The sequence below is a fragment of the Cheilinus undulatus genome, linkage group 11, assembly GCF_018320785.1.
Source record: "Cheilinus undulatus linkage group 11, ASM1832078v1, whole genome shotgun sequence".
In the NCBI taxonomy this organism is placed as follows: domain Eukaryota; kingdom Metazoa; phylum Chordata; class Actinopteri; order Labriformes; family Labridae; genus Cheilinus; species Cheilinus undulatus.
Window position 1 is genome coordinate 45,283,372 of NC_054875.1, and position 27,721 is coordinate 45,311,092.

The 27,721-nt window shown below is 37.5% G+C and overlaps 1 protein-coding gene across 1 annotated transcript in view; it reads left to right on the forward strand.

The window, feature by feature from the left end:
* The first annotated feature begins 214 nt into the window (after nt 1-214).
* LOC121517606 (hepatitis A virus cellular receptor 1 homolog) overlaps nt 215-27,721 on the forward strand; it is a 56,423-nt gene continuing 28,916 nt past the window's right edge. Inside the window, exon 1 of the mRNA XM_041799502.1 lies at nt 215-257. The gene's annotated coding sequence lies outside the window, so the exon portion shown is untranslated. The remainder of the gene's footprint in view (nt 258-27,721) is intronic.

A 27,721-nucleotide genomic window follows, 5' to 3' on the forward strand; every position in this document is an offset into this window, starting at 1 on the left:
TGCTTAGCTGAAGATAAACATTACTAGTGGTCTGCTGTGGCTTCTCTATAATAGGACAAAGTGCCTCCTGAGATCAAAATGTCTCCCACTGTATGTAACTTTAAATCTTGTCTTAAAAACTTTTTTTTTCCTGGGTTTTAACTCAGTATTAGAGTTGTATGTGGTCTCTTTCCTTCTATGTTTTTGTGTGTCTATATCTGTGTTTCAGACACTGCAGCACACATCACATCACAACTTCATTGATCAAGTTTGGGCATGTGAGTATAAGTAATTTTTTAACAGCTGACCTCTTTTATAAAATCTGATCATAAATTTGGACAAGTTTTTCATTTTAACAGATGAAACCATGGGGCTGTCTTATGCAGGCCTGCTCACAGAAATGACTTGGCTCCTCATTGGCTCAATTAAAGGGCCATCATCTGATCTGATTTAATGATATCAATGAGTCAGGGGTGCACAATATTACTGACATGTTTCAGCAGATATGAACATTTCTGCCCATTTTTACATCCCCTTTTTGGATTTTGTGTTTTAAGGTCCACAGTTTTAGGTGTCAACATTTAAATATCAGCATTAATATCAGTACCAGCTATAAGGATTTTTAAACATTGGCATCTCTGTATTCCTACAATACCTAGATTATTGTTACCCTCCTGGCTTGAATTTGACTCCAAAGCCAGGCTCAGATCATGGTTAAAGCTGACTGAAAAAGGTTTACTAACAAATTCTATGGATCTCTTTCTTTTCCATTATCCTACCTTTGATTCATTATTTATCTGTTTTAAGAAGAGTTTGGGGGGTGTTACATTAAAATACAATACATTTTTGATGAAGAAGCACCATTTTTGTTGCTTTAATAAGACGTTTTAAGGGTTTTTATAAAAAAGGTTGTTGGTTATTGTTAAGGCTGGACCATGTTTTGCCAACTGTCATGAGAACTCCCATGCAGCTGGGCTCCAGAAAGCTTATCCCTTTATGCTCCTTGAGGGCTGCCTTGGTCTGATGTAAAATCACTAATAAATGTAGTAAAATGTAGTCCTGCCATGAGCTGAAATAACTGTGAAAGTTTGCAGGGGGATGCTCTCTTCAGTTTTCATCTGAAATTATTGTCAGTGTTTGGGTTTGATAAATGTGATGTTTAAGTGTGAACTGAAAAGTTACAGATGAAGCTGAAGCTGGTCATTTAAAGAGTATATTTTATATAATATTTTATTGGATTTAACAGAGATTATTACAAGAACCAAGTTCTGTCACATCAATCTGATTTTAGCACAGATTCACTTGAAAATTTTTCCAAAATCAATCTCAAACCCAGTGCCAAACACAGAAATGCCTGTTTTGCGACCGATGGAGAAGCCAGTTCCCAGGAGCTTTGCTTCAACCCCGGACCATCCGATTCCAGCGCCAGTGTCCAGCGCTCCTGCAGCGAGCGTTCCACTCAGAGGACCAATAGAGCCTGAAACTAGGTCCAGTTTTGCTTCGACCATGGCTTTGACTCCATCCTTCAAAGATAATTCACATCCTGTTCCTGCTTTGGGCCCCTTTACATTGACATCATCGTTACCCAGACTGACTGATTCTGCTTGAGCAAAAACTCTGACCTCTTTCTCTGATGAGGCTTGGATTCCCGCACCAGCGCTGAGTCCTTTAAGCTCAGCCTTGCCAATGGACTTCTGGAACATTCCTGCACCAGCGTACACTCCATCCTTGTGGTGACACTTCCCTTCTTCATTCTCATACTCATCTAAAAATTCACCAGCAGCTGCGTAACCAACAGTTCTATATTCTTCAGGAAGGTCCCCGTCTGTACCAACCTGCAGATCATTTTTCACAACTGTATGGGTAACAGAGAAAAAGACACATTTTTAAAGACAGTCAATTTTGTCAAAGCCCAGTTTCAAACAGATATTCAAAGAAGAGCAGTATCTTCTTCTCTGTATTTGACCACAGCCTGTTTGGTTTGAGAAGAAGGATCTTGCCATAAATTCTTTGAACCCTTAAGAGTTCTTTTGATATTCTAACGCACCCAAAAATAAATAAATAAATAAAAAATAAATAAAAAATACAAGTCAGTCGTTTAAAACTACATCAGCCTTATTATTATTATTATTATTATTATTATTATATTCTTATTATTAGGCCCTCAGATGGGTCAGTGGTTGGCAGCAACATTGATTTTGATGCAGCATTATTTTCTCTGTCAGATGTAGAAAAAAAAACTCACACTCGGTCTTAATGACAAAAATTTTCAACTTCCCAAAAACTACTGTGAAAATAATATATCTTAATATTATTTTCCTTCTTAAACAAGTCAGATTTTTAAAACAACATCAGCCTTATTATTATTACTATAATGATAATAATAATATTAATAATAATAATAATAATTATTATTATTATTGTTATTGGTATTGGTATTGGTATTATTATTATTAGGCCCTCAGATGGGTCAGTGGTTGGCAGCAACATTGATTTTGATGCATTTTTATTTTTCAGATAAAAAAAAACAAAACAAAAAAACCCTTGCAGTCGGCCCTAATGACAAAAAAATGTCAACTTCCCAAGTCTTTTAAATCTACTTCAGCTTAAAATATACATATCCAGTATGAATAATATTTTGGGGATTTGAACCCTTTGAAGGCCAGTGTGTTTACATAACTCCACAATTTTTTGTCCAAAAAACAAAAACAAAAAAATTTCATCTTCCTTAAATCAGCTGTGAAGATATTACATATTAGTATTTTCCCACATTAAACGAGTCAGTGCTTTAAAACTACTTCAGCCTGAAATATAAATATCAAATGTTAATTTTATTTTTGGGAGTTGGACCCTTTAAGGCCAGTATTTTTACATAACTCCTCTGGTTTTATTAGAACCATTACTGAACATCAGCAGTGACACACACTTATCATTTAAGTAGCAAACAGTGTAAAGTGGTAAATTTTGCATCATGCTTTGAATGGGATAAAGTAGCACCATCTGATGGACAAATATAAAAATTTGAAACTGAAGGCCAGTTGTCCAAAATACATTTTCAGTGGTTTGACACATTTTTTTCATTAGGAACAAATGTGTCAGTTTTTTGTGTAGTTTTAGGCAGGGAACTGAGACAACAATTATAACATTTTTTAATGAATATCCTGTGGCAAATTTGAGCTATATTCATTTAACACGGCCAAAAAGGCTTAAAAATAAACAACTGAATGGCACAGCATGAAGATAGAAGCACTCTAAGGATGTTATTGTCTTTTAGCGACATTTATCAGCACAAATGAGTAAAAAGTCAATTCAGCAAAACATAAAATTGTACTCACCTGCATGACTGAGTCCTGAAAAAAATAAAGGAAACTGTTATTGTTTTTTAGGCATGTACAATGAACATAGACTTCTTTCTACACACATTATCAAGTTTAATTTTTAATCATAAATAGCAAATAGAAATAGAAAAGAAAATAATTGTGCTTGAAATAAGAAGAGGCCTGTCTCTGTAGAAATACTAAGTTTAGTATAATAATTTGAAAAATGTGCTCTCATTTTTTGAAAAAATAAATGTACCTACTTGACATCTTCAAATCTGAGAAAGTCTGAAAGAAAAAGAGGAAATGTCAGCATGAAATCAGAGCACAAGGGGAATTTAAAAAAATGTAAAATAAAGGCATTGACAGCATAGAGATGTTCACAGATTATATTTTAAATTACTCAAAGTATGTTGAATTGGAGTGCTGCCAATACCATTTAGGTTATTTAGCAATAATATGAAGATTTGATATTCACTGCACATTTACAGGCTTTATTCATAATTAATCTCACATGTTGGATTCTTACCTTGATCAGGTTTCTTGAGATGTGTTGTGCTGCGTGCTCAGAGCTCAGATGCTGGTCTGATCTCGATCGGAGGGTTTAAATAGATCAGGAGCGAAACTGAAAGTAAGAAACTTACATAAACAACGGTTCAATTCAAAATTGGTCATGAGGGAGGTGTTTATGTTCTGTGTCCCGCCCTGTCATGAAAGATAAACATTTAGGTCAGTGGCGCCGTCAAGATTGAGTATAACAGTACACACATGAACCATTTAACTGCACCTTTATCTTCTTGGTTCTCAGACACACAGAGGATCACAGACTAGGGAGGAAACCAAAAGAGATGTCCACTAAGAAAGTGAATGGTGAGATCACTATTATACTACAATTGCACAAAGAGAAGCATTACATCTGCATTAAATCAATCATTAATTTTAAACAATCATGAAAAAAAAAAGAAATCACAGTCCAACATAATACAGCCTCGATTTTCACTGTGAACTGTAAATAAAAACAGAATGCGATTATTGTCAAATTGAAAAAAAAACTGTTTTTTTTTTCACATTGGAACATAAACAACACACCAGATTTTAAAAATTAGATAATTTAACAATTCATAAAAAATATTAGCTCAATTGAAATGTAATGGCAGCAACACATCTGTTATAGGAGCCACATCTGTTTGTTTGTCCTTCATGGGTTACGTCAGGTCTCCACTGGGGGCAGTGCAGGGTTTTCTTTATAGGCACGGGGGCAGGTAACCAGGGGAACATGGGGTGGAAGGTCATGCGGTTTTTACCGCTCGCTAGGCTCACTCACCTAACCGTTTTGTTTTCCAGCAGCATCACCTCGTCACATTATCAGTTCTTTTTGCATCAGTTTAACCCTCTTGTTTTGGTATGAATTTGCCGATCATTAAATGGGAACATCGCCCGAACATGGATCATCGTGTGGACAATTGTTTGTAAGAGCGCGTCAAAAACAGTCTCCCACTCCCATGCACGAGTGACTGCAGGAGGGCAGGATAGTCGCTATATCTGTTGTTAACTGTTCTTTGCATAATTTTTCGGTTAATCTGGCCATAAAAAAATAGCCGTCTCTTTTAAGTATAAAGCAATAAATAATAGAAAAAGCATCTGATCTTTGTGGCCCATGTTTCCTGTGTGCTCTTCTGCCTTTATTTGCATCAATCTGATAAAAATGTGAGAAACAAAACTAAAATAACTTCATTCCTTCTTCAAAGGTAACTTGAGCAGACAGAGCGGAGCCTGTGTTCAAATGTTTTTATTAGGGGGTCTTCCAGGGTCAGATCACTGAGGGTTAACTCAAAGCCAGCCACTTACAGTAAATGGAAAGTGAAAGGAATAATGTATAATAAGGTAATCAGTAATATCAGTCATTTTAAATATATAACTCATATTTGACTATAGGCCCCTATCATGAAGGAGTAAAGTGTGTTGTCTGAAACCTGTGATCATCTCTGTCATCGACATTTTTTTAAAGTCACGATTCCATTGCAGACTGTTGCACAGCACAAAATTGGATTAAGTGGCTAGATAAAACATATTTACTGTTATTGTTGGGCTTCTTTATATTACTAAAGCATGACTCATGCTAGCAGTCCTAGCTTGGACTTCCTATAGCAGGGGTCATCAAGTACATTTGAACAAGGGCCAGATTTAGAGGCAGAGTCTCTGGGGGCCGAACTTCCAAATAAAGAAAAATGAAATCAATATTTTGTTCTGATTCACATATTATTTTATTAGTATTATTTTTTATTAGAATCTTATATTTTTTTCAAAATGCAGGACGTTTTGAGGCATTAACAGTGAGATCTATCCTGATCTATAATGCCATAGACCACAAGCAGACAAGCCTGCCCACAGAATATAACTGGGCAGACTGGGCCAAATCAGGCCCCCCAAAGCTTCCTGTTGGCCCTCAGGAGATCTTTAAATTCAGAAAAGCAGGAAAAGAAGTTGCTGTGGTTTTAGGAGTATCTTTTGGCTTTAAATGTCTGCAGCTGTTAAATCAACCCCAAAGCCATTAATATTCAGATAGTTTAAGAATGACTTCACATTTAATCTGTTTTTACAGAAATTCACTTGTCAGCCATTATTTGTAAATATTAAAAAAATGTGTTAAAACTGGCTGAAATGACTGGATAAAGTGGTGAAAAGGGGTTAGAGAGCTGCAAAAATGGGTAATAAGATCCAAATGGGTATTGAAGTTGCAAAAAAGGACAAAAACTTGTAGGAAAAGTGGTGAATAGAGGTTAAAATGTGACAAAAAGTATATTAAAAATTGGTTAAAAGTGGCCAAAACGGAAAAAGGAGGGATAAGACAGGCAAGAAAGTGGTTTAAAGGAGTTCAAGAATGGCAAAAAATTGTGCTGAAGAGGCAAAAAAGTACAAAAAGTATAAAAAATGGTTTAAAAGTGGCAAAATGGTGCAAAAAAAGCCAATGGCAAAGCAGTGAAAAGGCCCCAAAGTGGTAAAAAAAGAGTGATTAAAAAAAAGCAAAAATTGGCAAGAAGGTTTACAAATGGCATAAAATGTTGCAGAAATGGCAGAATGAAGCAGTAAAGTGTTGAAAAGTGTTAAAAACAAGTTCATATTGGTGCTAAATCATAATTATCAGGGCCCGTTCTCTGGGATTTTCAGGAGCCCAGTTAATTCTGTGGGCAGGCTTGTCTGCTTGTGGTCAATGGCATTATAGATTGGGATAAATCTCACTGTTAATGCCTAAAAACGTTCTGCGTTTTGAAAAAAACCAAAACCAAAACCAATATATATATATATATATAAATAAATAAATATATATATAAGATACTAATAAAATAATATGTTAATCAGAACAAAATGTTGATTTAATTTTTCTTTATTTGTAATCTGGCCCCCAGAGACCCTGTTGAGACTAAATCTGGCCCCTGTTCAAATGTACTTGATGACCCCTACTGTAGGGATTATGGCAATGGGTGAATTTGCCAAAATGTTGAAGTATCCTTTTGGGGAAAAAACCAACAACACTCATAACCTCGTCAGTGATTCCAGACAAAAATAATGGACTGATTTCACCCCTTGATATATTAATAATCATCAACCAGGAGAGCCTTATACAATTTTAACAGTGATTTATTTTACTAATTTTGATGAGAGAAAAGTGCAATGTCTTTGGCGATTAGACTCCATTGTGATGACTTCATGTTCTTGAAGAGGTAGTGAGGTAAACTGCAGGAATAAGATACCCCCCCAATGGTGTCTGGACACTGGTGGTGGCTTTGATGAGGGATGCAGGATCAGATGAGGAGTAGACTTCTGACGTGGCTTGCAGGAGGAGACTGAGCCAAGCACAAGACCTGTGAGGATCTGGACTAGATGCTGATGAATTGAATGGAGGTGGCTGGGGTGGAGGAGGGTTGCAGCGCCTGAAATGACAGGCTGAGAATGACAGATCTAAACTATGATGGGTGCATGCTGATTGGTTGAATGATTAACTGAGTACTTTAAAGGAACCCTGCATGATCAGACAAGTTCATCTTGTTGGATAGATACTTGTATGTCTCAAATGTATATTAAACTAAAAACCTCACTAAATATCCCACATATCTGCATTTTGAGTACATTTCAGCTCATAAACTCAGCAGGAGGCCGCCATGTTTTGATCCGCACCAATAGTGTGACATCACAGTTCTGCAGCGCTCCTTTCCGTTGCTGAGCAGTAACTGTTTTTCCTCCTATGTTTTACCTCAGTAAACCTCCTACAAGTGATTGGATTCAGTGTATAGTGGAAGCGTGCCGGGAGCTTTTCAAAATAAAAGTATTATGTACATATGAACAGAGTTTCTCCAAAGAAATACTAAAGTGGACTTTTACTTTGAAAGACGCAAACCAGAAGTCTGTTCATATTGTATTTATCTTTAGGCCGACCACACACTACAGGATTTTAAGCCTGATTTGGGGCAAGATTTGCCTCCCCGGACGATCGTGGGGGCGTAGACTGGAGCCTCGGCGCAAACGATTATTTGTCTGAGTAGTCTGCATGTGTGTGGCGTCAACACGATTCATTTACTGCTCCAAATCGCGTCGTAGCCAGCCAAACCTGGAATCGTAAATATCAAACATGTTTGATATTTATGATTCTAGGTTGTAGTGCCGCTGATGGAGTACCCACAACAACCAATGAGAGCGAGCAGACCGGGTGGCGTCACTAGACGAATCATACGTACTTTCACCACTCACAACCATGACCACAACCGTACCTTAATTCCAGCAAGGATTTCGTCCTGAGTCTTTCCCTTGTTTTATGATTTTTGCTGCACCTGTAACACACGCCAGGACAGCCTGTTGTGGAGAGACAGCAAGACGGTGTCGACAAACATCTGTGTTTTTTTTTTTTTCTAGGTTGTAGGCAGGTCAGCAGGTGTGTGGTCTCCAATGATTTGACAATTGTCTGGTGTGCGCGTTCAGAGGATTAAAGATGAAAAGTCTTTGGAAATTGTCCTGAAGTCTGTGGTCTCCCATGGTTTTAAAATCATTTCAGATTAAAAAATCATCTAGTGTGTGGCCGGCCTTACCAGAACCGTGTGGAAAAAGAAAGCCCCATAAAGAAGAGAAGTTCGGGGAACAACTTTATTAAACAGACGCATTTTAGCTCATGGCCTTCATCTTGTTCATCAAGAAACAGATTTCAAACATTTTCTACCCATGTGGACATACATATTTGCTACAACAAGGTAAATATGGCTCTGTATTTATCATTTTCCTGTCTAGATGGACAGATAACTGCTCGTGGTGCAAATAAAAAATAGAAGAGACCTCAAATTTTAGAATTCTCCCTGCGTGAGACGTGCTGCGTTTCTTAGATGCAGCCCTAACACTGGCTGCCAGTCTGAAACAGGTTACTGCACAGGAAAGGTGAGGATCACCGCGGAACTGTGACATCATGGCGCCAGCCCCGACCAAAACATGGCGGTCTCCTGGTGAATTTATAAACTCAAATGGCTCAAAATACAGATATATGATGAGTTTTTTAGTTCAATATTTATATGAAAGACACAAATATCTATCCAACCAGATGAACTTGTCTGATCATGCAGGGTTCCTTTTAAGAGTATAATCAGCTAATCAGCAGAATAGAAAGAGAGAAAGAATTGCATTTGAGGAAACCAGTTGAAGCATTAGTTGTGTTGAGCTGTTGTAATTGGTTTTGTAATTTGCAGAATGTTTGAAACTTTTCACAGTAAATGAGAGCCCACCTCCTAACAGAAATTTAACTTGGATTAGCATGAATTTTACACATATCTACAGCCCAGAGATTATTATAAAAAGGAAACCAAAATAGACTTCTACTAAGGAAGTGAATGGTGTGATCACTATTGTACAACAACTGCACAAAGGAAAGAATCACACCTGCATAATAGCAACCATTCATTTTGAGCAATCATAAAAGACAAATGGGAATCATTGTCCAACATCATACAATCCCAATTCCTAAAAAGTTGGGGTGTAGAATGTAAATAAAAGCAGACAGCAATGATGATCAAACTTATAGGCTTATATTTTATTCAGAATACAACATAAACGATCAGATGTTGAAACTTAGACACTTTAACATTAATTTAATCATCTTTTAATCTGGCTTTGAAAATATACCCAGCTGTTTAAAGTACGAAGCAATAAATAATAAAAGAAATATTCTGTTTCCTGTGTGCATTTCTACCTTTGCATGCATCAACCTGATAAAAATGTGGGACAGAAAGTTGAAATACCTTCATTTTAGCCAAGATAACTTGTATAGACTGGGCTGCACTTAAATGTTTTAATTATGAGGTCCTCCAGGGTCAGATCACTGAGTGCTTCCTTACTCTCAGCCACTTACAGTAGGGGAAAGTGAAAGAATAAACTACAGGATTTTTATAAGAGCTTGCTGCTGCACTGGTACAGGAAACAAGCAGCTTACTGAAAGAACAGAGAGAGTTTTTATTTTCAAATGTGTGGTGAGAACAACAGGAAACACCACAATCTGAAAAAACAACAACAGAATTTCATCAGATCTTAGAAGAGCATCATAACTCAACTCACCAAACTGCAATATATGCTCTTCTGCCACAAATGCATTTTTTATTGATTGCATTTGATTTTAACTTCCAGCCATCTACCAATTTGTTGCTTTAATGTGTCCACAGGGATTTGCAGCAGTATTATGCTTTATTTACAGTGCTTAACAAATTTATCAGACCACCTGTCATATTTGTCTCAAAGACCATCGAGCATCATGAAGTGCTTTAATGTGGACTCTTTCATTTTCAGTCAGCTCTCCACATTTTACCATTTTGAACAGGAATGAGGGATTTCAAACTGAATTTACCTTTTTATACCCAAATTTGAGCCAGCTCACTGGGCTTCTCTGAGAAGTCAGAAATAAATCAAGCATAACATTCAACCACTAAAACTCATTTTTCTGTTAAGGAGTGCAAGTAAATAACTATAATTTGACATATTCATCAAGAAATATTAATGTGCTTTCCTATTTTTTCAGTTTTTTTGTCAATCAGTAAATTTGAAAAGTCATGGATAACAATAATAATTATATTTTAGCATTAAAAATATCATTTGGGTTAAAGAGCTTCTACAAATTGATGTATTAACCATTGCAGAAACATAAAAAAATGATTTTGGTATACAATGGTATCTCTACATCTCTGTGCATTGAGATTTCTTCCAGTGATGATGAGTCTCGTTTTTCCAGTGCGGGAAATGCCGCCCCACACATCACACTGCCTCCAGTAACAGATGTTATTCTATGGGACAGGATGATAATTTTGGTTGTTGTGTGGTATACATGAAAGGCTGAGGCTATGGAAGACCAATCTTAACAGACAGACTTTTAAGAAATGCTTATAGATTGGTAAAGAATCATCTGTGCTGATACCTAATTTTTGACTCTGCCACATTTGAAGAAGGTGTTTGCAGCATGCAGACCCAAGAATAACACTGAACTGGGGGTCAGTGCACATGAGGAATGGGCTAGGATTTCTCAGGGTCACTGACTGAAGTTGTTGGTGTCTGGATGTGCATCTGGTTTGCAGCGGGTCATAGAAGCAAACAATGCAAATCTAAGTACTGAAGATGCTTTCCATGAAGGGGCTGAATAAGTTTGAGACTGGAGAAGTTGTTATCAAATTGCATTTTCAGTTGGATTTGGGGAAACCAGTTGAAGCATTAGTTGTGTTGAGCTATTTCAGTTGGTTTTGTTTGTTTTATTTACTGCACTAAGCAGAAAGTCTGTAACTTTTCACAATAAATGAGAGCCCACCTCTTAACAGAAAATTGCATCAAGAAGACAGAGAAATTTAACTTGGATTAGCATGAATTTCACAGATATCTACAGCCCAGAGATTATTATAAGAAGGAAACCAAAATAGACTTCTACTAAGGAAGTGAATGGTGTGATCACTATTGTACATCGACTGCCCAAAGAGAAGCATTACCCCTGCAATATGTCAATCATTAATTTTGAGCAATCATGAAAGAGAAATGGGAATCATTGTCCAACATCATACAATCCCAATTCCCAAAAAGTTGGGGTGCTGTTTAAAATGTAAATAAAAGCAGACAGCAATGATTATCAAACTTATAAGCTCATATTTTACTCAGAATAATTAACATTAATTAACAATTATTAACATTATTAACATTAACAATTAACATTAATTTTATCATCTGTTAATCTGGCTTTAAAAATATACCGAGCTGTTTAAAGTATGAAGCAATAAATAATAAAGAAAAATTCTGTTTCCTGTGTGCATTTCTACCTTTGCCTGCATCGCTGGGATACAAATATGAAACAGAAAGCTGAAGTAACTTCATTAGCCAAGATGACTTGCACAGACTGGGCTGCACTTAAATGATTTAATTATGAGGTCCTCCAGGGTCAGATCACTGAGTGCTTCCTTGCTCTCAGCCACTTACAGTAAATGGAAATTGAAATAATAAACTACAGGATGTTTATAAGAGCCTGCTGCTGCACTGGTACAAGAAACAAGCAGCTTACTGAATAAACAGAATGAGTTTTTATTTTCAAATGTGTGGTGAGAACAACATGAAACACCTCAATCTGAAGAAAAAAAACAGAATTTCTTTAGATGTCAGAAGAGCATCATAACTCAACTCACCAAACTGCAATATATGCTCTTCTGCCACAAATGCATTTTTTATTGATTGCATTTGATTTTAACTTCCAGCCATCTACCAATTTGTTGTTTTAATGTGTCCATAGGGATTTGCAGCAGTATTATCCTTGATATATATATATATATATATATGTGATTTTTTTGAAGGTTTTGGACCATTCTGTTTGGGCCAAGGGTCAATCACAGTAGGGTTAAATTATACTAGAAAACACTTACCTTGCAAAAATTTTCTTTCCGCAAGTCTATTGCATATTTTTTTATTTTATTTTTTCGAAAAGGGAAAAATAAACCTGATTAAGCTTTTTGTACACAAAAAGTGTTTTTTGGGATTTCATCCCTCAAAAGTCAGGGACTGAACTCTGTCCTCCATGATGACATCCCTCGACCCCAGAGATCGGGGTTTATCAGAGACTACCTCTGTTTGGCATTGGCAGGGAAGAGTTGGTTAATTTTTCATTGGGGCAACCCACATACTCACATCCCACAAAAGTATTTATCTTACAAATGTGGCACCATTTAAAAGGGAAATAAACAGGCTTTACAGTGGTATAAGATTTATTACCATAAGCATTATTACAACAAAGAAATAATCTACCAAACAGGAGTTTACTCACTTTTTCACTACATTTATTAAAGCTTGGGTGTTTATGCAGTTTGTAGTATTTAATTCACTGCTAGCTTAAGAGTTGCGCACATTTTACCTTGAAATTTTTGGTGAAATTAAACAAAAAGCATCTGAATCCTTTGGTACATTAACTGAGGAATATGTGTGAATGGTACTTAAGATTTAGTGAAGGCAGAGAGGATGTCCAAAACCATGGTGACCAAGTTCATCAAAAACTGTGGGGCATGTGGGGGGCAGAAAATATGTAGATATAGGCAATGCAACTCCTCTGGACACGCCCCTTACCACCAGAGGCCAAAATTACATTAATAATGGAAACATACAATCATAACTAAAAAATACATTCTTAATAGAAAGGAAAGGAAACCTTCCTGTTGTAGATTTGCTACGCTTTTATTTAACTCAATCACAGATTTGAAATGGTTTGACTCTACAGCAGACACATTTTACCACAGTTTGAATTCAAACCCAGTTCCAAACACAGAAACACCGATTTTACGACCGATGGAGACACCAGTTCCCAGCACCTTCGCTTCTACACCGTCCTTTCCGATTCCAACGCCAGTGTCTGCTGACAGACCAATGGTAGCTTTGGCACGATCACCAGAGAGCGAAACACTTGCCAGCTTCGCTTCAGCCATGGCTTTCACACCGTGGTCTGAGAGTTCTACTCCTCCTCCTACTTTTAGTGCATTAACCCCCAAATCAGCTTTACCCAAAGAGGCAGATCCGCTAAACATTTCTGCTTGAGCCAGTGCTTTGAAATTTCCCTCTGAGGACGTCTGGTATCCTGCACCGGCATTGGGTCCTCTTAGCTCAGCGTCATGTTTAGCCGACTGGACCACTCCAGCACTCCAGCTCCTGTCTGTATTCAGACGGTGATCACTGTGTCTGTTCATGGTCTGTCTTCCTCAGTTTCTCATCAGTCACTGTGCTTAAATAATCTGCTACAGTGTACTGTCTGTTTAGGGCTGAATAACACTTTAGTTTACTTTGACTTCTTGTGCATGTCCAATAGTTAATGTAATTGTCTTTTTCTCATGCTTTCATCTGAATGGTTGGTGTGAGAACTCTCTCTCTCTCTCTCTCTCGTTTCAACAGGATGGAAAGTTGAGATGTTGAAGCATTGATTCCTTCTAGACTATCAGGTTTCCTCTGGTATTTTTTTTATAGAGGGGTCATTCTGTTACACTAGAAACAGCCTTTAAACCTCATAATAAACAAAGTTTTTGTCCTTATAATGAAGAAGTTTACTAAAGACACTTGACTCAGACTAACTTTTGAACATTTTTATTAACAGGTGTTTAAATGTTAATGCGAAGCAGTTACAGACAGACAGTGACAGTCAAGAGTGAGAAAATCAACCATAGGTGTCTTGTAAACACTCTGTTTAGATATTAATTGCATTTACACACAAACAAAATAATAATAGTAAGAGCTGTGTTGGATGGATTAATGCTTTTAGCAATCATAAAAGTGGTAAGGGACATATATTCTTTTATTTAATTTGGTGCCCAGTATCTAAAAAATATATTATTAAATGAAAAAGGAAACCTTCCTGTTGTATATTTGACAATTTTTTTTTTATAAAAATGCAGCAAGATAAAGAATCAACCAATCAGACAGAGATTTGGAATAGAGAAAGAAACTCTCCCACAGACACATTTTACCACAGTTTAAATTCAAACCCAGTTCCAAACAGAGACACACCGATTTTACGACCGATGGAGACACCAGTTCCCAGCACCTTCGCTTCTACACCGTCCTTTCCGATTCCAACGCCAGTGTCTGCTGACAGACCAATGGTAGCTTTGGCACGATCACCAGAGAGCTAAACACTTGCCAGCTTCGCTTCAGCCATGGCTTTCACACCGTGGTCTGAGAGTTCTACTCCTCCTCCTACTTTGAGTGCATTAACCCCCAAATCAGCTTTACCCAAAGAGGCGGATCCACTAAACATTTCTGCTTGAGCCAGTGCTTTGAAATCTCCCTCTGAGGACGTCTGGTATCCTGCACCGGCATTGGGTCCTCTTAGCTCAGCGTCATGTTCAGTCACCTGGCCCACTCCAGCACCAGCGAATGCTCCTCTCTTGTGATGACATTGACCACTCTCATTCTCATATTCATCCAGGAACTCCCCTGCACCTGCATAGCCACTGATTTCATATTTTTCAGGAAGTTCCCCGTCTGTGCCAAGCTTCATATCATTTTTCACAACTGTATGGGACACAGACAAAAAGACACAACATTTTTATTCTAACAGTTTGTCATTTTTGGAGGGGGGCCTGGCTACAGACTACTCATGTAAGACCCTATCTATATCAGAGCAGGAATACATGCTAAAACTTTTGATAAAAGTTGGATTGAACATCCGTTTAGGGACAGGGCAGGGGTCAGCAAACCATGGTCCCAAAGCTGGCTTTTTTGCTTTTCTGTCTTAGAAACAGAGGTCAGAACACGGCCATGTAACAAGGCGATCAGCTTTGATAAGTTTCCTATTAAAACCTTTGCGTCTGTCGGACCCAAGAGGACTAAAGTATTGTCAACGAAGAAGAGTGGTGGTAAAGTTAACAACAGCATGAAAAACTAAGACAAGTTAACACATGACAGCATCAGTCAGGTGAAGAAAGAGAGGAGGCCAAGGCATGATGAAACATGGCATGTGTGTTAATGTGGTGCTGTCCATGGTGCTGAATGACATCTGTCACTAGGACGGAGAAAGGCTGTAAACAGCTCATTCTACTCTCCAGTTTGTCCTTCAGATTGTTTTGCTGATGCTGGTGTTTACTGAACGGACCAAAACACGTCTTTCCTTCTGCATTCCTGTGACGTAGACAGACAGCAGCGTATGATAGGGAGAGGAGATGAAGTGGAGAAGGTTTCATCTGTAGGTGAACAGTAGACTACTGTAATATCCTTCATTAACTCAGGCTGTCAGTAGGTGTCAGTGTTAATTTTGACAGCACTTTTTCCATTTAGTTTTAGTTATAGTCTTTTGCCAAAAATATTTTTTAGTTTTAGTCATTATTTAGCCATCTAAATTGTTTTATTTTTAGTCTAGTTTTTAGTTGAAACTTCCCAACATTTTAGTCAACGAAATTTACAGTAATTTTAGTCAACTGATTGGATCTCTCCCCAACTTACTCCGCCACCACGCAGCACAAGCAGGTGTTATTGGATCTCCCGCGTATCTCATCCCACTTTTCCACACAGCCAAAGTAGCTGTGATTGGATACATGCCTCACTTGCCCCTACTTTCTACATGACACATAACATAACACAACTAACTGAATTAACAATGGGTGGTCGTATACCTTTGATCAGTCAGTTTTGTTGACAGGCAAAGACTTAGTCGACTGCTCACCTTCAGTGTAAGGTTTAAATATGTTTTGTGGTTCCTCAAAGATTTTTTGGGAAAGGGGGAATGGGGAAAAACGTATCTCTTACTACACAAGATTGCCGACCCCTGGGTTAGGGTGAGGGTTAGGATACCAAGAATTAAAAGTTAAAACCCGACCTGAAAATCCTGATTACAAAATACTGAATAAAGCAGAGTCTGCTTACAGGAATAAAGCTCTTCTTCCATGAAACATTTTACTGAGGCCAGCATAGATTACCTAGCTCTGTTTGCTAGGTAAGCTACGTACGTAGATAACGTAGCTATGAAGCTGCTTTGTGAGCTTAGCTTTAGCTATATTACCTAGGTAAGCTTCATAGATAGTGTAGCTACATAGCTAACCGAGCTAACATAGCTAAAGCTAAGCTTTACAAAGCATCTTTGTGGCTATGCTATCGAAGTAGCTATGTTAGCCTTAACTAGCTTTAGCTCTGCTAACACTAATTTTGTTAAAGCTAACTCAGCTACATTGACTTATGTAGTAGCGTTAATTGTGTAGCTAGTGTAGCTATTTTAGCTTCAGCTAAAGCTAACAAAGCTAAAGCGAGCCACTGTTCATATAGCTACTTTCAAAGTAAGTGTGTACATAATTTACCCCAGTCAGACCTGTGAATTTTTTTTTTTTGTTCTATTTTATGAAATGTTAGTCTGTAATGTTTGTTATGTGTCTTTCCATGAATGTAAGCTGAATTTGACAAAAAATAAAAAAAGATAACTCTAGAAGGTTTTAATGGCAAATAACAGCACTTCCATTCTGACAGAGAGGATGACTCAGATAAACGATCTGTGAGAGTGTCTGTCAGAGATCTACGGTCTGTCATTAATCCTTAAACATGTGTTCAAAAGAAGAACAGTGTCTTCTTCATCGTGTTTCACCCTAACTTGATGATCTTACCTAATTTTATGATTTTAATGACATAAATTCTTTTAATATAGAAGCACTGAAAGGATTTTATTGTCTTTTAGCAACACTTATCAACACAAATAAGTAAAAAGTTGATACAACAAAACTTTGAACTGTACTCACCTGCATCACTGAGGTCTGCAAAAAGAAAAAGAAATTGTTTTTATGCTTGTACAATGAACATAAACTCCATTGTACACATTGCCAAGTTTCACTTTTAGTCATAAATAGCAGAAAATAAACGGCATAAAATATGAAGAGGCTTTTTTCTGTAGAGATACTAAGTTTAGTATAATAATATGAAAAATATGCTCCTATTCTTTGAAATTTAATGTACCTACCTGACATCTTCAAGTCTGAGAAAGTCTGAAAGAAAAGGAGGAAATGTCAGCATGAAATCAGAGCTCAGTGGGAGTTAAAATAATAGTTAAATAAAGAAATTGACAGCATAGAGATGATCACAGTTTATATATAAAATCACATAAAGTTTGTTGAACTAGAGTGCTGCCAGTACCAATGAGGTTATCCAGCAATAATATGAATATTTAAATATTCACTCAACATTAACAGACTTTATTCATAATTAATCTCTCATGTTGGATTCTTATCTGGATCAGATGTGTTGTGCTGCGTGCTCAGAGCTCAGATGCTGGTCTGATCTCGATTGGAAGGTTTAAATAGATCAGGAACAAAACTGACGGTAAAAACTTACAAAAAGAACAGTTCAGTTGAAAGGTGTGCTGTATTGGAGGTGTTTATGGTCGTGTTCTGTCTCCTGCCCTGTCATAAAAGATTAACACTGTTAAAGTCAGTAGTGTTGTTATGATTAAACATAACAGTACACACATGAATGCACCTTTGTCTACTTTGTTCTCAGACACACAGATGATCACAGTGACTGATCCAGCAAATGATTGATAGAGAGAGAGAGACGGAGAGAGAGCACTAAAGCTACCTTTACAACACCAAAAGTGAAATAAATGTTCCTAAAAACCTGAAACAGCTAAATATTGGGAAAGATGTGCTGAAGCTTAGTGATTCCTAACCTTTCTTTCCTGGGAGCGCCAAATCTGTTGGTACATTAACTGAGGTGTATGAGGAACAGCTGACAAATCTGCAGCAAATACGTGATGCTTTTATTTCTTTATTCATTTTTTATTCAGTACATTTTTTAGGAACAGGTGCTGTATAGGTCAGGGGTCAGCAACCCATGGCTCTTTGGCCCCTCCTTAGTGGCTCTCTGCAGCTGTGCCAGACATTTGAAATAAAGTATGTTTTTTTAATTGAGGTTTTTTTCTAATGCTATATTGAGATAGTTTTTTATCTGTAAAATGTGCAGCTTTTTCCATTCACTTCTAACTTTCATTTTACAAAGAGACTTATTTTATCAACGTAAATGTTCATGCATCTACTGTATGCTTTCCTGTCTTGAAAACAGAGGTCAGAACGTCATGTCAGTGACATCAGAAGCAGAAGTTTTGAGCAGATCATGCGAATTAAGTTTTTAATATCTGCAATCTGGTTTAGCACAGCAAGAGGAACAGAGGAAATGCAAAATAGACCGGTGTTTCCCAACCATTTTTTCTTGGAGCCCCCTCTACATGTGCATAAAAGAAAAGCAGCCCCAAGGACCCAAGAGAGAATAAAAAGTGACAAACTGCCACCAAATATCAACATAGATTTTACTTGTTTCACTGCTAAAACCCTAAAAAAGGCCTATGCGTACTTTACATATCAAAAAGAATTTGTATAAACTACTTTATAACTGCTTTATCATGGTTTTAGTCAATATTTGCTAATCTAATTTTAGCACCTTCAGAGCAGAAAAAAGCCTTGTGCTCGCCTTGATATCTTTGGCCTCCAGGTTGGGAACCAGTGAAATAGCCAATCAGCTGTGATAAGATTCATAGCAAACTGGTGCCTCTGTCGAACCCTAAGAGGACTAAAGTATTGTTAGTGAAGAAAAGTGGTGATAATGTTAACAACAGCATGAAAAACTAAGACAAGTGAACACATGACAGCATCAGTCAGGTGAAGAGAGAAAGGAGGCCAAGGGATCAGTAGTGGGCTGTTTGAGCCAAATAAACAGGTAAGCTCAGGTATTCCTGCTGTGAAGCCTTCAATACTATTCAGAAGATTGATGAATTTGATAATAATTTAAATATTTTGGTGTGTAATGAATGTATGGTGGAGTGTATGAGTGTGCATTTGTGTTGTAAAAGATGCGATTGTTGATGTCTGTTGTGTGTTGTTGTGGAGCTGTCCATGGTGCTGAATGACTTCTGTCACTCAAAGAGAGTGAAGGAGGGAGAAAGGCTTTAAACAGCTCATTCTTCTCTCTCGTGGATATTTTGAGTGATTATCCTGATTGCTCCACTTTGTCCTTCAGTTTGTTTTGTTGATGCCGTTGTTTATTGAACAGACCAAAACACGTCTTTCCTTCTGCATTCCTGTATGTGACGTAGACAGACAGACAGACAGACAGACAGACAGACAGACAGACAGCAGAGAAGGTTTCATCTGTAGGTGAGCAGTGAGCTACTACTATAACCTACACTCTGCACTGACAGTAAAAAGTATGTGGTGATAAAGAAATAATGCTTATATCAGAATAATTAAGGATAAAAATGAATATACAGTGATAACAGTGATTGTTGAAAAAATGATAGGAATAAAAATAAAATATCTTCAGAGTGTTGGTTGGGAGGAGACTGAATGGTTGTCCCTCAGGCTATGACAGGATCATATATATTTAGCAGCATCTATGCTGACGATTCTGTGTCCTCCTAATATGGATGTCATTTTAACACTTTCATGTAGTGAATCAATGTGGACAAACCCTTTGTTTGATTTGATTACTGAATGTTTTTCCTTATATGTTCATATTTACTGCAGTGCAGCAGGAAGTGTGTTTCTGTTTCTACCTGGTTCTGAGTACAGAGCTGACACAGTCTGTCCTCTCTAGGTAGCCAGGTGTGTGTGTTACCTGTCTGTATTCAGACGGTGATCACTGAGTCTGTTCATGGTCTGTCTTCCTCAGTTTCTCATCAGTCACTGTGCTTAAATAATCTGCTACAGTGTACTGTCTGTTTAGGGCTGAATAACACTTTAGTTTACTTTGACTTCTTGTGCATGTCCAATAGTTAATGTAATTGTCTTTTTCTCATGCTTTCATCTGAATGGTTGGTGTGAGAACTCTCTCTCTCTCTCTCTCTCGTTTCAACAGGATGGAAAGTTGAGATGTTGAAGGATTGATTCTTTCTAGACTATCAGGTCTCCTCTGGTATTTTTTTTATAGAGGGGTCATTCTGTTACACTAGAAACAGCCTTTAAACCTCATAATAAACAAAGTTTTTGTCCTTATAATGAAGAAGTTTACTAAAGACACTTGACTCAGACTAACTTTTGAACATTTTTATTAACAGGTGTTTAAATGTTAATGCGAAGCAGTTACAGACAGACAGTGACAGTCAAGAGTGAGAAAATCAACCATAGGTGTCTTGTAAACACTCTGTTTAGATATTAATTGCATTTACACACAAACAAAATAATAATAGTAAGAGCTGTGTTGGATGGATTAATGCTTTTAGCAATCATAAAAGTGGTAAGGGACATATATTCTTTTATTTAATTTGGTGCCCAGTATCTAAAAAATATATTATTAAATGAAAAAGGAAACCTTCCTGTTGTATATTTGACAATTTTTTTTTTTTATAAGAATGCAGCAAGATAAAGAATCAACCAATCAGACAGAGGTTTGGAATAGAGAAAGAAACTCTCCCACAGACACATTTTACCACAGTTTAAATTCAAACCCAGTTCCAAACAGAGACACACCGATTTTACGACCGATGGAGACACCAGTTCCCAGCACCTTCACTTCTACACCGTCCTTTCCGACTCCAATCCCAGTGTCTGCTGACAGACCAAGAGTAGCATTGCCACGATCTCCAGAGAGCGAAACACTGGCAAGTTTTGCTTCAGCCATGGCTTTCGCACCGTGGTCTGAGAGTTCTACTCCTCCTCCTACTTTGAGTGCATTAACCCCCAAATCAGCTTTACCCAAAGAGGCGGATACACCTAACGCTTCTGCTTGAGCCAGTGCTTTGAAATCTCCCTCTGAGGACGTCTGGTATCCTGCACTGGCACTGAGTCCTCTTAGCTCAGCGTCATGTTTAGCCACCTGGACCACTCCAGCACCAGCGAGTGCTCCTCTCTTGTGATGACATTGACCACTCTCATGCTCATATTCATCCAGAAAGTCCCCTGCACCTGCATAGCCACTGATTTCATATACTTCAGGAAGTTCCCCGTCTGTGCCAAGCTTCAGATCATTTTTCACAACTGTATGGGACACAGACAAAAAGACACAACATTTTTATTCTAACAGTTTGTCATTTTTGGAGAAGGGCCTGGCTACAGACTACTCATATGAGACCCTATCTATATCAGAGCAGGAATACATGCTAAAACTTTTGAAAAAAGTTGGATTAAACATCCGTATAGGGACAGGGCAGGGGTCAGCAACCCGTGGAGCCAGCTTTTTTGCTTTCCTGTCTTAGAAACAGAGGTCAGAACACGGCCATGTAACAAGGCGATCAGCTTTGATAAGTTTCCTATTAAAACCTTTGTGTCTGTCGGAACCAAGAGGACTAAAGTATTGTCAGCGAAGAAGAGTGGTGATAAAGTTAACAACAGCATGAAAAACTAAGACAAGTGAACACATGACAGCATCAGTCAGGTGAAGAAAGAGAGGAGGCCAAGGGATCAGTAGTGGGCTGTTTGAGCCAAATAAACTGGTTGTAAATGTTATTCTCAACTCTCCTGCTGTGAAGTCTTCAATATTATTTAGAAGATTGATGAATTTGATGATAATTTAAATATTTTGGTGTGTAATAAATGTATGGTAGAATGTATGATTGAGCCTTTGTGTTGTAAAAGGTCAGATTGTTGATGTTTGTGTTGAAACATGGCATGTGTGTTAATGTGGTGCTGTCCATGGTGCTGAATGACATCTGTCACTAGGAGGGAGAAAGGCTGTAAACAGCTCATTCTACTCCCTCGTGGATATTTTGAGTGATTATCCTGATTGCTCCGGTTTGTCCTTCAGATTGTTTTGCTGATGCTGGTGTTTATTGAACGGACCAAAACACGTCTTCCCTTCTGCATTCCTGTATGTGATGTAGACTGACAGCAGCGTATGATAGGGAGAGGAGATGAAGTGGAGAAGGGTTCATCTGTAGGTGAACAGTAGACTACTGTGATATCCTTCATTAACTCAGGCTGTCAGTAGGTGTAACGAGGGTGTGTGTGTGAATAAAGAAATGATACTAATGATTATATCAGTATCATTAAGGATAAAAATAAATAATAGCTGTCTGATAATAGCACTTATAGATAAAAATAATGAAATATGTGCACAGTTGTTTCTATTATAGTTCTAAATCCATTCATGCTTAAAACGCAGAGTAAAAGTAAAATAACACAACTAACTGAGTTAACAATGGATGGTCGTATACCTTTGATCAGTCAGTTTTGTTGACAGGCAAAGACTTAGTCGACTGCTCACCTTCAGTGTAAGGTTTAAATATGTTTTGGGGTTCTTCAAAGATTTTTTGGAAAGGGGGTATGGGGAAAAATGTATCTCTTACTACACAAGATTGCTGACCCCTGGGTTAAGGTGAGGGCTAGGATACCAAGAATTAAAAGTTAAAACCCGACGTGAAAATCCTGATTACAAAATATTGAATAAAGCAGAGTCTGCTTACAGGAATAAAGCTCTTCTTCCATTTTACTGCAGCCAGCGTAGATTACCTAGCTCTGTTTGCTAGGTAAGCTACGTAGATAACGTAGCTATGAAGCTGCTTTGTGAGCTTAGCTTTAGCTATATTACCTAGGTAAGCTTCATAAATAATGTAGCTACATAGCTAACCAAGCTAACATAGCTAAAGCTAAGCTCACCAAGCATCTTTGTAGCTACAATATGTATGTAGCTATGTTATCCTTAACAAGCTTTAGCTCTGCTAACACTAATGTTGTTAAAGCTAACTCACCTACACTGGCTTATATAGAAGAATTAATTGTGTAGCTATTTTAGCTTCAGCTAAAGCTAACAAATCAGTTTCTTATCAGTCTCTGAGATGGGTCAATGATTGGCAGCAGCATTGATTTTGATGCACTGTTATTTTTTTTTATTTCATTTATTTATTTTTTGCGATGTCAGATAAAAAAACAAACAAAAAAAACCCTCCAAAAAACTCACTCGTCCAGATGCCAAAACATTTTAGCTTCCTAAAATCAGCTGTAAAAATATTATATATTAGTATTTTTTCCCACTTTAAACAAGCCAGTGTTATAAAACTACTTCAGCCTGAAATATACATATCAAATATTAATTATATTTTTTGGATTTTAACCCTTTAAAGGCCAGTATCTTTATTCAATTTCGCTGTTTACAATAGGACAAAATCAGAAAAACTCAGTTAAAATACACACACCTTCACAATCCTTGTATCATGGTTCAATTAATATTTGATTGATAACTGAATAACAACTAAATGAAAAATGGCTCATTGTTCACTTTTCTGTTTTAAAAACCAAGTCAAATAATAAAAATACTGTTCATTTTCTAGTTTCCATTTCTGAAACGAAATCAAATAAACAGGAAATGATGCGTCCTTTTGACTTTTGCTATTTATGTTGGGATCAAAGAATGTAATATGAAAAAACAGCTGTAAGGTCAATTTGATTGCAATATTGATTTGCGTAACCTGATGCAGGTGTTGTGCTCAGAAAGGCATCCTGAGAATCACATGCCCATTGCTAAGGAGTTCACGCTTCCTGGAATAATATATGGTAGCACAAACACCGGCTTAGTTAGGGCGCACTCACACTAGGCAATCTGTACTGTACCTGGGTACGTCTGAGCCTTAAAGTCCAGTATATTTGACCAGCATGAGTACACTCTTCCGTGCCTGGATGCTGCATGCTTCCCTCCAGCACGTAAGGACAAGGTGGAACAAAGCATGGCACGAATGTAAATGAAGGAGCACAAGTGCAGGAACATGACTTAATTTGGTGCCGGTTGTCAAGTAAAGTTGAATCATTCCCTGTGTGAGGATACCATAGTAAGAGCACCTTTTACCCTGAATAAACGATAACATAGAGCCTATATTAAAAGAGATCAAAAAGCTAACTGCTGCAAGCTGTTTTTGAATGTAATAAATATTAAGAAGTGTAATGTAATCAGAATATAGATAACCATTGTATGAAATGTTTTAATCATTGTATGAAATGTATTGAACAAGTTAAAGCAAGTCCAGGACATGTCTCTACATGTCCTGTTCAAAAGTGCTGACCAGCCATGAGTCGTGCTTAACTGTGGGACAAGGGTGATGCTTGAGTTTAAAAGGGGAAGTCAAGAGTCATAAGAGAATCTTTTAGGAATGAATAATTCATGGGTAAGAATTAAACTATAAGCAATCGATTGGCTAAGAAATACGCTATTATGTACTGATTGCTAGAAAATGTGCTAATATGTAAATGGATGTATGAAACAGACCATCAGTATAAAAACAGGAGAACAGAAAAAAATCTTGTTCTTCTACCCCGGACACCTTAGGAGCAAGATCGAGACTGCAAGAAGTACAGGATCGCTTCTCTACAGTTATTCTATTTTGCTGCTTTTGGGACTGAGTTTGGAGAGATTTACAGTAAAGAACTCTTTTTTACCACTGTTGGATTATTTACCTGAGGAGCAGTGGCGTGCACAGACTTTTTCAAGGGCAGGGGCGAAAAGATAAAAAAAGGGGCACATACAGCACGTTCTTGCCACTGAAGAGGACACTAAATTTGGCGTGTTTTCAAGGGCACTTTAGACATGTTTATATGTTATACAAATGGCACATTATATAGCCTTAAAACAGACTAACTAGACAGACTACTAAAGTTAGTTTGTAGTTAGGATCAGCATCCACAAGAACTGTATAGATTCAACATTGGACTGTGAAGAACACACAGAAATAAATAAATAAATCCCTAGGGGGTCTGGGGGTCTTCCCCCAGAGCATTTTCAATTAAGTAGATACCATTTCCTGTATTCGAGTGCATTTTAACACCATATTAGCACCAGATAATCCAAACTGGTTCTGTGAGATATAGCTCTGGCTCAGTATAGATCGAAAAAGGGCCCAACATAAAAGTCATTGCAACAGTAATGTTTCATAGTATTTCTTGGTCTAATGGTCCTCTGGAGTTTAGTGTGTTTTCTTCACCTAAGAGGGCAGTTTAGTATGTTTTGCCAATTAGGAGGGCACTTAAACACACCTTTTTGCCACCCAAGTGGGCACTTTAGCATGTGTTTTGGCTCTTGAGGGCACTTCAGCACATGTTTTGGCTCCCAAGAGGGCACTTTAGTGTGTGTTTTTCAACAATTGGGCCACAAGGGGGGCGACTGCCCCTCCCCCATGCGCACCACTGCTGAGGAGTGTCAAATCGGGGTGGATAACCATTCTTTTCAACTGTGGATTACAAATTTGGACGGAGGTCTTTCTTCTCTCCAGCCACAAGGAGCTAAAAGGAATTTGGATTATTTCTAAGGATTTTGTACAAGATCTTGGGACTATCTGAAGCCTACAGTTCGTTGTGGACTAAAAGAGGGGCCGCCTCGGCCTGGAGGCCCCTCTCTCGGTCTCCTAAATTAAAGGACTAAAACTCAGCATCAACTCTTGTGTAGTTGGCATGAACAAATGGATAACTGGCACCAACACAAGGGATAGTTGGTCGAATCAGTGACTGACGTCCATGTGAGCACTTGTCCATCTGGAGTGCTGGATGGACTGATTGGATGATTGATTAATCTGATTGGCAGTAATGCATTTTGTTCACTTGGACAAGGTAACTGCACAAGGTTTTTACTACACATTTTTATATTACTATTAATTATCTTTATTAATCATAAGGTCTTACCGTACTCAATTATTCCATGATTTCAAGTTGTATGCTTTGCCCTGCTAAATTGCAATAAAATACTTAATTTGCATTTAAAGACAAGGACTGGACATTTGACTTTGTCTGTTAAAGTTCTCTGAGACCATTGATCCTACAAGTTTAAGTGTCACTTACATCTAAGGTTCCTATAGGTTATTCTAGCCAATAAAAATAACAGACCCTTGGGATTTTTTGTATAAATCTCTGAACTATTTCCTAACACTATTACCAAGAGCCAAGATTCATGGAGGAGAGCTGCAGTTAACTGACACGTCTGATGTTAGTATTCAGTCTAAGGCTACTCGACTGAGTGCAGCATTGGAGGAAGCAGGATAGACGTTAGGAGGAAGGCAGTTAGGAAGTTAGGCGAGTCTCCTTGCCACCAGCTGAAATACTGTCAGTTCCCTCTGTTGGTAATACTGATAGGGATGATAGCTGGCAGTCTTACCTGAGGGATAGAGAGCTGGTCCGGTACCTCCTGTACAGGGTTATAAACTGGGAATCTAACACGGTGTTTGTGTTCCTATATTCAGTAGGTGATTTTTTTTTTTTTTTTTTTAACAAGGGGGATACACCTTGCCCCCCCCACCAATTGCGGTCAGTTGCGCTGTCTCAGGTGGACCTCATAAAAACGTTTTGCCTGTGAGACGTCATGGTGACTTCAAGTGCAAGTCAGAAATTTAACTTATACTTGAATGATAGGCAGGTTTCTTAAAACAGAACAGTTATTATTTTTTGTTGTTTTCCTTGTAGAAATGCAGACATTTGCCATACCTTATTGTTCTTTTATTACTGGAGTATTTTTAAAGTAATGACAGACATAGCAAAGCACAAGCATATATTCCAGTTTTCAAAGTTCCATAAAATAACAAAATCAAACTGTTAGCAATATGTGTTATCAGAAAATCCCAGCATATTCTTGTACTTTTGGGTGTCTAGGTGCCCCTCTGATTTTCCATGTTATTTTACTGTAGCATTTTTAATAATTAGATGTTAAAATTATAACAAAATCCCATTCATTTCTACACTGGCATATTAAAAAAGACATTAAAATCTTAGCAAGTTGTTTTTGTATTTAAGTACTGTGTTTAAAAGTAATTAATAAATACAACATTAAATTTAATGCAGCGGACTGAGTTTATTCAAGCAGGATTTTCTCATGTTTCTTACAATAAACTATTATAGCCAGTTAGAGTTCATGTAAGAAAAAACTCATCTCAGAAAAAAGTTAACATTACTCAGAAAAATCTATGAATAATGAACACACAGAGATGGGCACAAATACATCAAAAAGTATCTTGTTACCAATACTTGCTAAAAATGTAACAAAATACACATAGAAAATATAGGATGAGAATCGTAGTTAATTAAAGTACAAATTATTTTTGTCATTTCAAAATACAAAAATGATTAAACAAACTGATACAAGGCTGCAACAAATAGATGATCAAAATAGCTGGCAACAAATCAATTAATTGACTAATCATTTGGTTTTCAATGAGCACAGAGAAACTTTCCACTTTCAGCTGATTAATGGGAAAACAGCCTACAGCAGCGGTACTCAACCTTATTCTACACAGGAGCCACATTGTCTTAAAAATACTTCTGCAAGAGCCACAATCCAAAACCAGGGATGTGATGATCAATCTATCCATAGCTGAAATAAAACAGTGAATTGATGGATTATTGTGTTGTTAAATGGGATGAAATAGGCCACATAAAAATATCTGTATAGTGTCAGAAGAAAGGATATTTGACTGATAATAAGAATATGTTTTTATTTATGTTAGTTCCACCTGGATTAAAGTCTTT